At 43.4% G+C, this 15,543-nt stretch overlaps 1 protein-coding gene across 2 annotated transcripts in view; it reads right to left on the bottom strand.

Moving 5' to 3' along the window:
- LOC121866101 overlaps positions 1-15,543 on the bottom strand; it is an 86,781-nt gene that overhangs the window by 52,119 nt on the left and 19,119 nt on the right. For both annotated transcript variants that reach the window (XM_042365697.1, XM_042365696.1), the window contains exon 2: positions 6,186-6,195. The gene's annotated coding sequence lies outside the window, so the exon portion shown is untranslated. The remainder of the gene's footprint in view (positions 1-6,185; positions 6,196-15,543) is intronic.

Raw genomic sequence — 15,543 nt, 5'->3', positions numbered from 1 at the left:
TGCAACACATCCCAGGATAAACAAGGCAAACGCTTAACGAGCCAATTAATAAACCAAATGGCAAGGGTGAATTTACGACTTTTTCCCCTAAACCCGTGAAAAAATAGGGTGGAAAATAGGTAAGAAGACAGGGTGGAAAATAGGATGTAAATTAGGTGATTAAACAGGGTGAAAAGTAGGATGAAAACTAGGGTGAAAAATATAAGGTAGTGAGAAACAGTATGGTGTAGTTCATTTAATCTCCCTTCAAGGTCGACAGAAAATGAGCGTTCTTCTTGGGAGTTACTTTGATGACACTTCAATTCAGTTCATTTTAATATGACTGATTAATCTGTTTCCTTGAGCAGCTGTACAAACTCTTACGGTCAATTCACCAGGCACCATCAACAATACTAAGCCGGGCACTCAGGCGGCCTTACTGGGGTAGGTCGGCCTCAAGCTCTTCATCTCCACAGCGAGGCGGCACATAGCTGGGTCTAGTCTCCCGGGCCTCGGTGACAAGCCTAGTTCTCTACCTTAACAACCTAATTTATCTTACTCGACCATAACCTAACCTAACCTAAACCTGAAGTACATAACAAATTCCTCCACAGAACCACAACAAAGGCTAAAGTTATATTGAAGATCACAGACGCCGACAAGACAACATCAAGGTGAAATATGCTGAGGTGTTTAATCTTCAGGTGATCCAATAATTACTCCAACTATAAAATTTTCACCTGATGAAGGGGGAGGGGGGGCAGGTGTTCCTTTGTCTACACCTCCTGGGACTGTTACGTCTGGCCCGGTGATGTAAACACCGAGTAGTAACGGTACACAATATATCAGCTGAATTTATCATTAATTTTGTTTTATTTAGATTTATGTAATGTTTTGGAACAAAGGAATAATTCAGGGGAGCCTTTTGGTATGCTAAATTTTGAGTGGCTGTAGAATATGGATAATGGAGATGAGGTAGTGAGTCTTTGTGTAGAGAGTCTTGTATAACCCACCCCCCCTCCCCCCTCGTCCAGTGCCAGGAGGCTGCTATCGTGTTAGTGTGGGAAGTGGTTGGGTGAACACTTTCCAGATGTGAAGTACAGGACCTCATTTACTTAACAGGGTTGCTGGATCCTGACGAGGAGCCTTGAGTCGACCCCCATACAGTGAGGATCTTTGTGGCGTGTGAGGCTCAGGGAAAGTTCACTCCTTCAGCCTTGGGGAAAGTCTTTTCAAGTTTAAAAAGTTTCTTCATCCAGATTAAAAATCGCTTCTGGGATTGTCAATAAGATCTCAGGAGTTATCTTTGAAAGGTTGAGGCAGAGAAGTAATCTTTTGTGCCGTCTGTCTGGATGTCCAGCCGACTCACAGTCAGGTCAGTTGGCACAGGGTGAAAGATGTTAAAATTCTTCCTTGTGTCTGACGTTGGTATCTCGTCAGCTGTGTGAGGTTAAAAGCTAGTCTTCGCAGCTCCAGCACTACTGGCACACATCCGCATGCCAGAGCATCGACTCCCTTCACAGAACCTCTATGGACAGCTGCCTGAGGTACACCGTAACCCTGGAGGACAATGCAAAAGGTACACAGACCAGCTGAGAGTGACGCTCCAAAAATGTAACATTCCTCCAAAGGATCTCGATACAATTGCATCCAACCGTAGTCTATAACGCTCCACCTGTACTGTACCCAGGGGGTCAAACCTCTCAAGAACAGGCGTAATAGGGCCAGATGTGCACGTATGGAAAGGAGATACAATCACCCTCCCAGAGACCTCCCACCCAACCCCTGAGCCCAATGTGTGATAGAGTCTGCGGGTCAAGGATCGGACTCCACAGCCACATCCAGTAGCACCGCCGACAACATCCCTAGTTCACCACTCACCATAATGAAGCAGAGTTGTCGTCGGCCACGATAGACAGCCATAAGGAAGTGAGGTGAAAGACGACACACACGGCAGCAGAATTATTACTCCAGCCAACACCACCTCATCACCTAACCGGAGACGCGCTGCTCTGATTTGCATTCTTATCTCTCGTGATGACAACCTGAATTGAAGTCTCACCTGAGGCGGACAATATTATGAAGCTTGGTCTTGGAAGATGACGACTGATGACACGGCTTTATGACACAACTCTGTACCCACACACAAAGTACACTGAGTTGTACATACACACAGGTGCGTGACACACCCGACCTGTTCTTAGAAAAGCTGGCCATTAATAATAACTGCAATTAAGCTACTACCTACTTGTTAAATGAACTTCAATGACGACTAAACTATGCAGAGACTTGACCGTATTTAAACCCTAAAATCCTTTAAAAACCCTTAAAGTAAAAAACCACTCTTAAATCTCCCTTAATCTGGTTATAAACCCCTCAAATATTACCCTTATCCGCCCTAAAAATCCCTTGAACTACCCTTCAAATCCCTCAATCTGGATTAAAAACTGAAATGTCTCACCATTAAAGTTAAAAACTTAAAAGTTAAAACATTCCACCATTAAACCTCATAAGGTTAAACAGTAAATGTCAGAGTTCGTAACAATAATAATAAAAAAAACTTGTGTCAGTGAATCTATTTTTTTTTCAATTAATATTGTAGCCAACATGAATCAGTTGAAAGGGTCCATTTGTTGCCTCACCCACCCACTGAGTGACTCAATGAATGACTTGCAGTAAAATTAATATATTCAGTTATTTAATCTCTCTCACTCCCTCTCTCCATTCCTCTTTCTTTCGTTACCTCGATTTCACTTGATATTTCTCCATTTCTTTCACACTTTCTTCCGATTTTTCTCCCTTCATTCACTTTGTCTCGTTCTTTCGTTTCGTTATTTCACTTTCTCTAGTTTCTCACTTATCATGTCTGCAAGAAAGAGAGAGAGAGAGAGAGAGAGAGAGAGAGAGAGAGAGAGAGAGCTCATCAGGTATACAGCTTTCGACCAATGCATCACGCCACTTTGCATAATAACCATCTGCCTGCAGGAAAACAACGGTAAAAATAACAGATAAGGCACAAAAACGGCTGAGAAACAACAGAGAACAGACACAAAGAGATAACAGAGATAATAGACACAGGGAGATAGAGACAACAGAGAGATAACAGAGGCAACAAAAACACAACAGAAGCAACAGAGAAACAACAGACACAACAGAGAGACAGCAACAGTAGTGAATCAACGACATAAAAAGTAGTGAAACAGCTATATGAAACTTCAAGCGGTGAAACGGCCCACTAAAAACAGCAATGAAACAGCAACATTAAACTCGAGACAAAACAGCCTACCAGTGATGGCCGGAGGAGAGGAGAGAGCCCTGGCGTGAGTGATGCAAGGTGGAGGAGACAAACGTTTACTCTGATATACGGAATAGAAACAATTTATTGTGATGTATTAGGTTAGAGTAACGTTTATGAGTGCCATTAATGAAAGGAGCAACGTTTATAAGTGTCATTTATCAAAGGAGGAACGTTTATGAGTGCCATTTATGAAAGGAGTAACGTTTATGAGTGAAATTTAAGTAAAAAAAACCGTTTATGTATGTCTAAAATTTAAATAAGTTGCAGCAAAAATTCAAAGACAAAAAATAATAATCTAAAAAATACAAATACAAAATCAGCCATTGGTTAAGAGATTCCCGCCACGAACACCCAAAATTAAATTAAGCTAAAGTTAATTCCTTTCAATTCATAATGCGACCTTTTATTTTCATTAAATTATAGATGAAAAAAAAACTAAAGCCTTTTGTAAATTCACTTAAAAAGAATAAATTATTACTAATTATATTTTTATTTATTGTTATTGGGTTAAATATCAGAGGAATAAATAATATTATAGCTGAATAAAAATGTGAAATAAATAAATACATTACCCATTACACAGACACCTCTTGAATACAAACTGATAAACTGACCAGAATAAGACCAAACAACACCAATCTAAAACAGTCTTAAACAGTCTGTCACCCCTCAACAGTCTGCATCACCAATCTGTGTCACCCCTTAAAAGTCTGTGCCAATCTAAAAGACAATACCATAAGTGTTTGTCGAGAGTTTGAAAAGTCACAAGTCAGAAATACATTTCCTCTCTTCTCGTGTGTCTTATTCAGCAGCACAAAGCCTTTGGCGTGATCTCTACCTTGTATTGGAAACTGTCTACAGGGGTATCCAGGCGGGGAGGAGGAGGGCGAAAGAAGGCGTCGGAGAAGGTGGGTGGGAAGGAGAAGGGAGGGAAGAGAGAAAGGGGAGGTCATGAAGGGAAAAAGGGAGGTCAGAAGGAAGGGAAAAAAGAAACGAGAGGAGAAAGGGAGCGGAGGAAGGGGGGGATAGAAGAAGAGGGGAGTAGAGAGGGTGAGAAGCGGAGAAGGAAGGGGAGAAGGAGCAAGGGAGAAAGAGAGATTAAAGACGAAACACAGAGGAGGAAGAGGTGAAGGAGGAAGACGGAGGAGGAAAAGAAGGAGGAGGCTTGAGGTCTGCCGACGTAATATTGCAAGTTGAAATTGCATGCACGAAAAATTCTGTATTATTCGAAGGGTCGTTTTGTTGCGCAGTGTTTTACGACCTTGAGAAGGCCTGGCTCATGGTATTAAAGAGAAAGAAAGAGAGAGAGAGAGAGAGAGGTCAGTGCCATATCAATAACCAATAAACTATGATCATTCTTTTGGAAAAAAAATCAATAAATGTGTCGTGGGATTCTCGCCAAGTCTGGGAGGTCGTGAGAAAGAAAAAAGCAAAAAGAAAGAAAAAAGAAGAAAGAAATGAAAGAACAAGAAGTCGGACTGCCATCTCCTCAGAACAATGTCACTTTCTCCGTTACCTACTCCACCCTCACCCTAACCTCGCTTTGATACGAAGATAAGTTACCCAGATCCCTTCACACACATATAAGATTAGATTAGATTCTTTGGGATATAGAGTTTAATTAATATCTATCATAGAGAAACTGTAAGATCACCTGAAGATTAGCCCTCCCAGCTTATTTCACCTGAAAATTAACCACCCTAAAGCTAACCTAACCTGACCCAATCTAACCTAACCTAACCTGACTTAACCAAGAAATTAATTTGATATCACTTAAACTCAGCAATTTTACTCTTCCTTTGACTCTGAAAATAAATAAATAAAACCCTTGAGAACTAAAGACTACACCTGCCGGCAAAAGGTGTGACATTATTTAATTATCTTTATTGACAGTAAAATATAATCCATCCTTTCAAGAGATTAAACTTTGCGATCACCTGAAAATCTCCCCCGCAGCTTATTTCACCCTCACCTAACCTAACCTAACCTAACCTGGAGTGAGAGGTGAGGGAGGAAGAGGGCGAGATGAGGAAGAAAGGGGATATGGTGCCCTACCTCGCTAGTCAACAAGAATAAGCAATCACCTGTACTCTCACCAGGTGGTAATGAAACGACGAGCAGGTGAACAACATCCGAGAGAGAGAGAGAGAGAGAGAGAGAGAGAGAGAGAGAGAGAGAGAAAGAGAGAGAAAGAGAGAGAGAAAGAAAGAGAGAGAGAGAGAGAGAGAGAGACCTCGTAATATATACTCTACACGCAACGTAAAAAAAAATAATAATCTAATTAGCGTTAAAGCCATTTTTCGTGAACGTTGTGGCAATTGTCAATATATTTAGTTCACAAAATCGTCAAAAAAAACAAACATCTAATCTACAAAGAGACTTACGTAAAAGATGCGATTGAAAGCACTCCCTCACTCGGAAAAAGTATCGTACACTCAATCAGGTTAGGCGGACACTCGGCCTCGCTAACGCTGCCAACGTGTGATACGAACTTAACACGTTAAGTAATTATTTATATTATTACCGAAATAATTTTCTTTTAACCTTTGAGTGTATAACGATTTCTTGAGTACGATGATTTAATCCCTTGAGTACGATGATTAAATCCCTTGAGTACGATGATTAAATCCCTTGAGTACGATGATTAAATCCCTTGAGTACGATGATTAATTCCCTTGAGTACGATGATTAAATCCCTTGAATACGATGATTAATTCCCTTGAGTACGATGATTAAATCCCTTGAGTACGATGATTAAATCCCTTGAGTACGATGATTAAATCCCTTGAGTACGATGATTAAATCCCTTGAGTACATTGCTGTAATCAGAGCTTAAGTCTCAGTAGACCTTACCTGTACAACCTACCGTAGAACCACCAAGGTGACCCAGGGCTCGTAATAAACTCACCTGGATTAACCTGAAAAAAAAAATAACAATCGTCATTACATAAATTAATCCAATGTATTTCAAATTAATTAAAAAATAATAATACACGAAGATTAAATATTGTATGTATGTATGTAATATACTGTATGCTCCTTTGTAATTACTGTACCAGATTTCACATTATGTTAAACTAAATATTATTATCTAAATGTATTTGTAATCAGACATCAAAAAAAACGGTTCTTCCCTTTACAAAATATTTTCCTATCATAGAAAACAGATTCTCGGTAAGCTTCATAATCCCTAACTTTAAAAATCTGGTGTCTGGTGGGAGGTTGGGTACATTTTACTTCTGGAAATGTCAAATGAGGTCCAATAAAATGTTTTCATTGCTGCGAATTACTTAATTTTTCCCCAATCAAATTGAAATCCTTCGCTGATAAACTCGTGTGTGTGTGTGTGTGTATGTGTGTGTGTGTGTGTGTGTGTGTGTGTGTGTGTGTGAAAAATGATTAATTAATATTATTTTTTACTTTGATCGAGTGTGCTTTACGGGGATAGGCGAGGGTAGGACTGGACAGGATTGATTAGGAATAATGATTGTGTTTGATTAAATCCGCGTTGCTTCGCAGAGTTAGATTCAGGAGGTTGAATCTGATAGGGGGAGGAGGAGGAGGGAGGAGGGGAAGGAAAAGACCACGACGAAGAGGAGGAGAAGGACGAAAATGAGAGAAGAAAAAGAAAAAGGAGATTGGGGAGGAGGGGGAACGAAGAAGAAGTAGAAAGAAGAAAACATGAACAAAAAAGAAGGAAAAAGAAAGCAAGCGAATGAATAGAAAGAAGGAAGAACAGAACAAATCAATCTACCTCTACTATACAGTGTCCCCCCCTCCCCCTCCCTCCCCCGTTTTATTTTACACAACTAACTCACTCATGGAAGGGGAGGGGAATGGAGGGGAGGGGAGGGTAAGCAGAGAAGGGTAGGAGTAGTGAGGAGAAGAGGGGAAGGTCGTGTGAGGGTGATAGAGAGGGGAAGGTCGTGTGAGGGTGATAGAGAAAGTAAATAAAGAACACAAGAAAATAAAATAGGAAAAAAAAAAGATGGATGTCCTTCATGTCAAAATAAAAACAAATAAAAGAATAACAAATAAATACAAAAATATATATAGAGAAAGCTGGCTTGACATGTGTACCAAAGAGAGAGAGAGAGAGAGAGAGAGAGAGAGAGAGAGAGAGAGAGAGTATTATTAATATTCAGAAAGTTAAACATCTGTATAACAACGTGTGTGTGTGTATATGTATGTGTTTGTATGTGCGTTTGTTTTAATGTAAACATGCATGGGAAAGGCATACAAATGAGCGTATTAAAATGAGTGTTTATTCGCTCCAATAACAGAGGGACATGAACACGTATTTACAATGGTAAGTAATTGTGTGTATGTGTACAAAAATACTTACGTGTATGAATTTATGTTTGTGCTTTCATACAGAATTTTCTCTCTCTCTCTCAGAACACACAGGTAGGCGGCTCCAATTAGTCCTCTGACTGTCCAGACGTTGGGATTATTGTCCAGTGAACACCTGTGAGGGAGGGGGGAGGGAGGTGGGGGGGAGGGAGGTGGGCAGAGGGGGTGGGGAGAGGAGGTGGGCGAGGGGAGGTGGGGGAGGGGAGGAGGGGGAGGGTAGAAGGTGGGTGAGGGAATGGAATGCAGTACGGTGAGGAAGGTAGGAATTTCTGGAATGGGGAAATGGAAGAAGAGAGTTGGGGTAGAAGACTGAGGGTAAGAATTAAGGAGAGGGGAGGGTAAGAGCCAAGAGGAGCAGGGTAAGTGGGGAGACGAAAATCAAGGGGGGGGAAGGGGAGGGGGAGTAATGGGGGGAGGGGGAGGGGCAGTACTGGGGGGAGGGGCAGTAATGGGGGGAGGGGCTGTAATGGGGGAGGGGGAGTAATGGGGGGAGGGGGAGGGGCAGTACTGGGGGGAGGGGCAGTAATGGGGGGAGGGGCTGTAATGGGGGAGGGGCAGTAATGGGGGGAGGAAGGACAAGAGTTAAGGCGTTAAATCAGTGTTCTATTGATTACCAAAGGCTCAAGAACCATCAACTCCACCTTCCCATTATTCCTCACACAGATACCACACGCCTCCCCATTACTCCCCTTACCAAACGCATAAATTTGGGGTCCATTGATGTCTAGGGCCGATTAGGAATGGGGCCTAGTGAATCTGGGGCCCATTTGACCATTCACTGCCCATTTACCGCCGATAATTTAGTAAACAAAGATGAGCTGATTTTTGTGAGGTCATCGTGATTTCTATAACGTAAACATAAATATATAACAAATTATTATCTACTCTATAATATAAGGACATAACCTTAATAAATCCATTAAGATATAATTCCTTAATATATTTTACCTGTATAATCTATAAAATGGATATATTTTATCTTAATCTATTCCATCAAGCTATATTGCCGCCTCCAGTTCCCACCCAAATCACCATCAGTTTCCCGCTAAATCACCAGCTGTTTCCCGCCAGATTACCAGCTGTTCAGACGTCCCCGCCAACCTCCAATCTTCCTCTTATCTCTGTGATATATGGCCGCAGCCGCTGAACATTATTATCTTATTATTTACCAACCTCACGACCTTCTATTTCCAACCTGTAACATATTTTCTTCACTCGGTATTAATATTTTTCTAGATTTTTTTTTTTCCTTCGCTCCATTTTTTCCCCTTAACATGTTTCACAGAGTTGTTTACCATTAGCACATTTGAAAAACGAATCACTGGGAGTTTTCATCATTCAAAACCTTTTTTTTTTTTAATTTGCAGGTTCACTCAGAGATCCGGAACTAATGAAGCTTCGAGTCTCCTTCCCTCCCTTTATCATCAGCTCTTCATTAACCCAACTCTTGACAATTAGGAGGAGTGTCTGTATCCCCTGGGACTCTCTCTTATTGTCTGTCTGGTAGTGTTAGCATCGTACCTCTACAACCTCTTAACCACCAGAGTCCTCGGCCCGGGTCAACAGAGTGTGTCCTCGGCCCGGGTCAACAGTGTGTGTCCTCGGCCCGGGTCAACAGAGTGTGTCCTCGGCCCGGGTCAACAGTGTGTGTCCTCGACCAGGGTCAACAGAGTGTGTCCTCGACCAGGGTCAACAGAGTGTGTCCTCGGCCCGAGTCAACAGAGTGTCAAACTGGGTGTCTTATGGCAATTAAACTTTGTGGCAGAGTCGAATCCATAGCAAACAGGGAGGGAGTGAGTAAGAGGGGATAAGAAAAAAGAAGAGTAAAGAGGAAGAGAGAAAGAGAAGAGAGAGAGAGAGAGAGAGTGTGTGTGTGTGTGTATGTGTGTGTGTGTGTGTTTAAACATATTTCTTCAAAAACAAACCCGGGCAATGCCATCAAGGATCCCAGCTAATTAAAAAGTAAAATGGACAATCACAGGTAAATTATCTTGACGCTACACACTTAATCAAAATATGTTAATTACCTGTGCCATAAGAATATACCATCAGTGATGACAGAGACTTGACCAAGACGTATCTCTGTCATCCCCGAAAGTTTACAGCCTCTCGGTATAGCAGCAGAAATGTTGTGAAAGTTTATTTGTCCAACCAAGAAATTGTAAAGAAGCTCTAACCCACCCCCCCCACGAGAGAGACCCAGGAGTCGTCTTCAAGCTCTGCCCCCACGAGACACATCCAGGGGTCGTCTTCAAGCTCTGCCCCCACGACACACACCCAGGGGTCGTCTTCAAGCTCAAGGTTCAAGAAAATCAGAAGGATGGAGCAGAGAGTCTTGGTCCTCCATTACTTCCTCTCCTGACCCCTGCTGCCTGACGGAGAGGAGGAGGAGGAGGAGGGCTGGCAGGGTGGACACTAAGAGGAGGAAGAGGGCTGGTGATGTGGGCTGGAGGAGGAGGAGTCGAGGAGAAGAAAGTGGTGGTGGAGGAGGGCATTAAGAAGCCTGAAAGAACGTCACCTTTAAGTGAGGCAAGTGGCACTCAATATTGAAGAAGAGCTTTATTTTATTCATGCCTTAGAACATCCCCTCCCCAGGGTGAGGGGGGGGTCTCCATGATCTCTCCTCTCTCCCTGCTGTCTCCTGATTGGTTCAACTGCTGCATCTAGACAGAAGACCTCACCTGTGCCTCCCCCCCCCCACCACCTGTCGGCCTCGAGAACAATCACTCAAAATTCGTGTTTTACCTCGACTCAATCAATCACTTTGTTTATGGGTGGGGGAAGAATCTTGACACTCCTGCCTCCCACAGAACCAGAAAACTAATAAGAGAAGGTTTACGAGTCAGATATAGATAAGTTTAACCTGGTCTGGCGAGGCGGCACACACACACACACACACACACACACACACTCTCTCTTGTACGTCGCTGAGTCAATAATGTATTTGGTCATCCGAGCTGACCTTGTGACCCAGACATGCTTAATGCGTTCTGAACTGACCCTATGAAACAAGAGCTGACCCTATGTGACCAAGATAAGTTCTGTATGACCCTGTATAACGTATATTGACCCTAAATAACCTGACCTGGCCTTGTAATCTACTCTGAGCTGACCCTATGGTGCTTCAATGGACCATATGTCATCAGCCAATCCTGTGTGAGCCGACGTAGCCCTGTGATCTGTGATTAGCTCCCTTGAAACCCGAAATGACTGTCTCTATATAGTCGACCCGGTGTAACAGAGGCAATATTATACTCGGTTATATCCTGGTGTAGCTAAATACCACCCCTAACCTAGCCTAACCTAGCCTAGCCTAACCTAACCTAACCTAGCCTAACCTAGCCTAACCTAGCCTAACCTAACCTAACCAAAAGTTCAATTGATCCCCCGGGTGATCTGGAGTGACCCTTTGTGACCTACATTGAGAGAGGGAGAGAGAGAGGTAGCAACTGAGCCAGACGAGGTCAACAACAACAATAAGCCTAGGTCAAAGGTCAAGAGTCATGTTATGGCTGGTTCGGCAAGTCGTGTGTAGATCAAAAGTGGAGGCAGCAGTGACCACGTAAATTCCCCGCACGGCATGTTGACACGGAGACGAAAGTTGGACATGAAAGCGGAGAGAGAAAAGAGAAAGGAAAGGGGGGTGAACTGACCTGACCCCACCTGACCTGACCAGAGACAACGTGACGAGATTTGTTTGAACGATTATCCAGCGTTTTGTTATAATATGGAGTGTGACTTGAGTAATGCCTGGGTGGTGGAGGGTGAGGTACGGGGTGATAACAGGAGAGGAGGCGTGGGAAGAGCTTACAAGTGGGGAGAAATTAAATACCAAAGGGCATGTTGGTAGAAAATTTCTTCCCCAAAGAATCTCCCCAGAAGCTAGAAACTTGCCCTAAACAGTTAGGTTAAGCTCTGTATGAGCTAGATATTTTTCCAATTTCGGAAAATTCTCCCGAAATCCTACAACTTTCCCTAAAATAAGAAAATTCTCCCCCCAAAACAGTTGGGGAGGTTGTCTACCCCAAAAGTGCTCACTAATAACATTGCAGCAGTTCCCGGGTGTTAGCTAAACATTTCCAAGTTGAGCAGAACAGATCAAAAAAGTTGGACGCCTCGCAGTTCAACTTGGACCAGCGTCCTGACCCCTGGGGAGCTAAAACCGGCTTAAAAAGTTACACGGTTTTACTTCAGTAACTCGGCTCGGTATTTAACCTATTTTATAAGGGGAGACTTGTGTGTTTCTGTACATAAAATATATACGTACATACATAAATACAAACATACATTCCATCATATGTATTTCCATATAGGTACACACATACTGTACATACACTCCCCCCTCCCCACACACACCCACCCCCACACAAACACATCCACCCACACACACACACACATCCACCCACACAAACACACATCCACCCCCACACAAACACATCCAACCCCCCACACACAGACACACACCCACCCCCACACAAACACATCCACCCCCACACACACACACACCTTCCCCTCGGCACAGGCAATTTTCACCGAGCAACAACCACCTTTATTATGTAAATAAGCGAGCGGCCTCAGAGGAGGCCCTGGGCACTTAAATGACTATACCAACACACGATAGATTCCCTGCAGGAGCGTGAGTTGAGTGCCTCCCCCACCCACCCCTTCCCCCCGCCTCTCACCTGCCGATCACGTCACAATGCGTCCTCACGTTTTACCGAGGCTGTCTGCGTGGAGAGAGAGATGATCTGAGGGGAGAGATAGTCTGTGAGGGGGAGAGATGATCTGTGAGGGGGAGAGATGATCTGTGAGGGGGAGAGATAGTCTGTCTGTCTGTCTGTCTGTAATTTTCACAGTAATTGTATCCCATTAGCCTGTCTCTCATTCCCACGTCTCACTAATTACACTGGCGTTTATTATTTTCCAGAAGACGCGTCATTAACTCTAATTAACTTGACGTCTCCTGCCATGATGCAAAGTTAATTTTTCAAGTAGTTTTAATTACCTTTTAATTTACTTTGATGTAGAAACTTTATTACCTTGAAGTAGAGGTTAATTACCCCGAGGCATAGTTTACTACCTATCGTTATTACGGAAATATTTAATAACTGAGCGGAATGTAATTAGAAATAGCAGTCAATAAACTTCATCCAAAATTATTCGTTTATTCTGAACTGTGAAAAATGTGACGTAAATTTGATTATTTTTCGTGAACGCCTAAAGTTATCAGTACAAGTCAGTATATTGTATTTTCCGTCAGCCAATCATAGCAAAATACGTCATAAGTCTCTTTAATATGTTGTTTCTATCAGCCAATCAAAGCAAAGAACGTCATAGATCTCATTAACTTATTTCATTCTATCAGCCAATCAAAGCAAAGAACGTCATAGATCTCATTAACTTATTTCATTCTGTCAGTCAATCACAGCAATGAACGTCATAGATTTCCTCAATATTTTCCTGTTAGCCAATCACAGCATACAACACCATAACTTTCCTCTACATGTTATGAGTTGAAGAAACGTCACAGGAAGAGAGAGATAATGAAAGAGGAGATGGTAAGAGATAAGAGAGACAAAGCCTGAAATGTAGAATATTAGCGTCTGTCTCTACATAACGGAGACCTCAACCATCCTGACAGAATAACCAGACTTGATTTTATGACATGACATGAAATGCTAGTGGCAGGGGGGAAGGAGGTTCAGGGGAAGAATAAAGGGAGGATTGAAGTGAATGTTAGGAGGAGAGAAAAGGTGCAGTGGCTAAACACCGCTTGTGTGAGGGAGTATAAGTTGGAGGCAGCAGCAACTCGCCCGGACGCGACCAGGAGGCGGCAGGACAGAGTCAGGCTAGCGTCAGGTCAAGCGTCAGGTGCGTGTTGGGTTGGGCCATGGATTCTCAGTGCTTGGTCGGCTTGATTGTGTGTGTTGTTTTCTTGTGTAGAGGAAATGTCTTGGTCTTCTGTCTTGGTATTCTTCTTAGCTTGATGTAGATTTTCTTCTAACTCTCCTCCTCTTCTTGCTCTCTTGAAGTGTCCATTCATTCGTGTTTGGGTCTTGTTGTTTGTCTTCCTCGTGTCTTAAATCCTCATAGATCGGAAGAGGTCGGAGACGGTGAGGTTGACCTCGTGGGCTTCAGCTCCACGGGCCTCGTGGTGTTCTTGGTTCTGTGTGGCAGGTGTCTTTTCTTGAGTTTTCTTTTCTTGAGTTTTCTTTTCTTGAGTTTTCTTTTCTTGGTTTTTCTTTTCTGCTGGTTTTTTCTTGTCTTGGGAGCGTACAGCAAGGAGCGCCTCTTTGTAGCTCAGTTTCTTGTCGAGTCGAGCCTTGGCTATCCTACATTCCTCCTTCCATTTCGGGCAGGTCCGATCGACGGAGGAGTGTGGGCCGCCACAGGCAGCGCATTTTTTTACTGTGTTGGGGCAGACCGTGTAGTGGTGTCCGGGGCTGCCGCACAGGGAGCAGGTGTCCTCCTGCGCCTTACACTTGTTGACAGTGTGTCCGTAGTGCTGGCATTTGTAACAGCGTTTCGGTCTGCAGTAGGGCTTGACTGGCACAGTTACCCACGCCAGTTGAGCCTCCTTGGGTAAGGTTGTATGGTGTCCGATGAGGGCAGTGGTGTCGGACAGCTTCTTCACAACTTGGAGTTGCCCCTTGAGGAGCTCATTCAGCTCTGCTTGGTCCACGTGGGCAATTTCAGCGTGGGAGATTACTCCCAGCTTCAGGTTGTCCCACTTGTAGGCAATCATTTTAAATGGAATGCCGTTGATGTCTGGGATCTCCGCGAGCTGTACGGGCATACCCTTCTCGGCGAAGGTGATCTTGATGTCACCATGGAGCTTCAGTCGTTCCACCTTGGTGACCCCCATGATCTCATTAGTTTCAAAGAACTTCTTGAGAACTAGGAGGTTTAATTTCTTGGGGCAGGTCGGCGTATCCGGACGTATCCGCGCCACGTTATCAAACTCGTAACCGTTCATGGTGAGAGAGGGTTAGAGAGTGACTGCTTGATTTTAACATTGTGACTTGAGCTTATCCCCAGAAACTGACCTAGCCCCGCCCACACCCAGGTAGTGGACCAATGGAATCTCATCCTTCACCCGCACTGTTTACCTCCACGAGCCTGACTCAGACAAACCAACATGTGAGGACGTCTCTTCACTCTGCCTCATCACATAACTTGGCTGAATTCAAGGACACTCACACTAACTTTTTGTTTTGGGGAGGTTTACAGTTATATCTGATCTTACTACAAACAGCAAACTAAACTCTTCACTTATTTGTTTATTTATGTTCATTTCTTTACATTACAGGTGACGGAACAGTTCTTGATTGTTATCCTCCAGTTAGGATGTAATAAAGACGATCTGAAATGTTCTTGATAGTCCTCCAAACTTAAAGAAATTTGACCAATCACAGTCAGTCATGAAACAACGTTATTTGAACTTCCAGGGAAAAATCTGATCATGCGGTTGGAGTGTGGGGCTGCGGCCTACACCTCCCCCCTGGACGGTTCCATGACAAAACCCCAACGGGGTTGTCATTTATCAACACTAATCTAACCTAACCTAACCTAAACATAAGTGTTTTATTTTATATTTTATATACGAGACTGGGGTTTTGTCCGTTGGGGTTTTATCCGGTCACCCCCCTGGACACACACACACACTGAAGCGTCATGTCGAGGCTCACGTTACCTCATCGATTATTTCCCACTGGCTGCCGACACCGTTCTGGACGTTACCGAGACTAATAAATGACTGTGGCACATCAACAAGGGACGAGAGGAGAAGTGTTGGTGAAAAACATTTCCTGTTGTCGCTGAATAAAGAAGAGAAATAAAATTATAGTTTCCATGAGAACGATACTTGATGGTGAGGCAGAAGGCCGTCACACAGACATTACCGAGGTGGTGGT

Source organism: Homarus americanus, unplaced genomic scaffold (genome assembly GCF_018991925.1).
Source record: "Homarus americanus isolate GMGI-L3 unplaced genomic scaffold, GMGI_Hamer_2.0 scaffold9514, whole genome shotgun sequence".
Classification (NCBI taxonomy): Eukaryota; Metazoa; Arthropoda; class Malacostraca; order Decapoda; family Nephropidae; genus Homarus; species Homarus americanus.
Note: the sequence above shows the minus strand (reverse complement) of the source record. Positions and strands in the feature narration are given on the sequence as shown.